The following is a 2500-nucleotide window of genomic DNA, read 5'->3' as shown; positions in this document are numbered from 1 at the left end:
ATTGTATTTTTGCCTCTAGCATGCCAAAACATCATCTTCCAAATGAACATAATGATCATTCAAAAAGACATGTAATTCACGTCAACGGGTAGCGAGTACTCCAGGGAAGAGGTCCAATTTTTGTTTAGACATTTTCTTCAAATGGTCTTTACAAAATTAAGAAGTGAACATCAGAAAACACGCAATTTTGGGCATTGGAGAATATTATCTATAATTTCGGGCAAAATGCAGAACAGAATAATTATCTCATGAAATTATGCAAATAGTTGAAAAAATATTTTAAGTTACAGGAACTCGGATCTGCTGAAATAAAAAATCATCTTGACTTTTTGTTCGAGTCAATATTTCCGACTCCAAAGTCATCAGGAAATCATGGATGATAAGCACGATGTTCGAACCAGCAGCAAAATAACAGTAAATCAACCTCTAAAGAAACTCATTTCACCCCAAGATATTTCTTTATTTCCACAACGTCTGTTTTCACTTCCATGCTGCTTTATGGACTTGTCTAGGAATTATATTTCTTGGTTTTGCCTTGGCCCTCTCTGGGGTCCTTAACTGAGAGGGTGAAGTAAAATGTATCATTCCTTTTATGAAGGATGACTTGTGCATTGTAAATCGTCTCCTTGAATGTAATTATGGGTATCGATATATCCTTTGGCATTCGAGTGCTTCCCTCTTATACCGGAGTATGTGCTTGTGCCCAGCAGGTGTGTCTTTTGTGGCCTCAACCCCCTACCACTCCAAGGTTGTTTAGCGCCTCAAGCTCAATGACGCGTGACTGTATCTTGATTTCTGTGTTACTGAATGAACAGATAACTGTTTGCTACGCTTTAGATAGGATGCTAGTATGAAAGAAAGTACTTTCCGCCACACACACCCTAAAGACCTATCGACCTACTTAACTCCCCTTTCTTGTGTTGTACAAACTGACGTCTCGCAAATCTCAACAAAACCAAAACCGAAAGACAAAAATATATCTTATTTAATTCTTTTCTCGTCTTAAATTTACATCTCTTCCCGATTAAAAACAAACAAACAAAACAATCCAAACAAACAAAACCAAAAATAATACACGTCATCCTATTATCCATTCCGATCCAGTTTTAATGGCGTACAGAATGATTATTTTGCTTCTACACATATACAGCTTCATTAGCCAATAGTAACTCTTATTGTTCCTGTACACAATCTATCATGAAAGCATTGGGTAAAAATTTGACTAATTTAGAAAACGAAATGGTTCTTCGAAGTCTTTTAGTTCTCCAATCTTCACATTTATAACTGTTGCCAGTTGGTACCAGTTTCCCATGCGCGCGCGCGCGCGCGCGCGCGTGTGTGTGTGTGTGTGTATATACATGCACTCATGTTATGACATAAGACAGTATGATTAGTACTCAAAATATATTTAGGGTATATATAGTAATAGTATTAATATGTGTAGCTTAGTTTATAAAATTGAAGTAACTCAGCTCCTTATATAGTTGTTTATGGCCGACCGCTTTTTATGAATGGTTCTCACAGAATTCTAGCGGTCGGACTTTGGGCGCTCGGGATTGCATGTGGTTTTGTGTATTGGTGCGTTGTGTCCTGCTGGCGGGTGTTTTGAGCATTTTGGACAAACTCACAGCATCGATAGTTATTCCTCACATGCAGAGAAGATAGATAAGAAGGAAGAGCGATAGAGAGAGAGAGAGAGAGAGAGAGAGAGAGAGAGAGAGAGAGAGAGAGAGAGAGAGAGAGAGATATGTGGGGGGGGGGGGGGAGAAAGGATAAGATTCTTACCCCTAGAAAGGAAAGAGGGAGGAAATTTGATGTGCAAATCTCATTATCTCATTTTATGTAACGTTACTATAACAAAATTGCATGTTATAGATATAATATGAAGATATTACTATTTCTGATATAAGCGAGAAAGGACAGAGAGAGATAGAGATAGATAGATAGATAGAAAGAGAGAGAGAGAGAGAGAGAGAGAGAGAGAGAGAGAGTGAGGAGGACCACAGTCTTTCCCTCTCATAGCTTGTTACAGGAAATAATATAATGGTGAATGGTGATATAGGGGAATGGTGAAAGTGAAGGATTGTAACGAAAATATTAGGAAGGTTGTTGTGATGATGATGAAGATGGTGATGAGGATGATGATGATGATGATGATGATGATGATGATGATGATGTTGTTGTTGATGCCGTTTTTTTTTGTTTTTTTTTTTCGATGACTACAATGTTACTAGTGTGCATCTGTGTGAGTGTGTCTATGTCAATATTGTATTGTTATAAATGTGTAATCAAATGACAAATTGCCACTTTTTTGGGGACAATAAAGATTTATTATTATTATTATTATTATTATTATTATTATTATTATTATTATTATTATTATTATTACTTATTATTATTATTATTACTATTATTATTATTATTATTATTATTATTATTATTATTATTATTATTATTATTATTATTATTACTATAAAATGCACAATGGCAAAGCTTTCTT

The sequence above is a fragment of the Berghia stephanieae genome, chromosome 8, assembly GCF_034508935.2.
Source record: "Berghia stephanieae isolate SIO BIC M18660-M18661 chromosome 8, UCSD_Bste_1.3, whole genome shotgun sequence".
NCBI classification, from domain to species: Eukaryota; Metazoa; Mollusca; class Gastropoda; order Nudibranchia; family Aeolidiidae; genus Berghia; species Berghia stephanieae.
The sequence above is the reverse complement of the archived record's forward strand: the minus strand, read 5'-3'. Positions refer to the sequence as shown.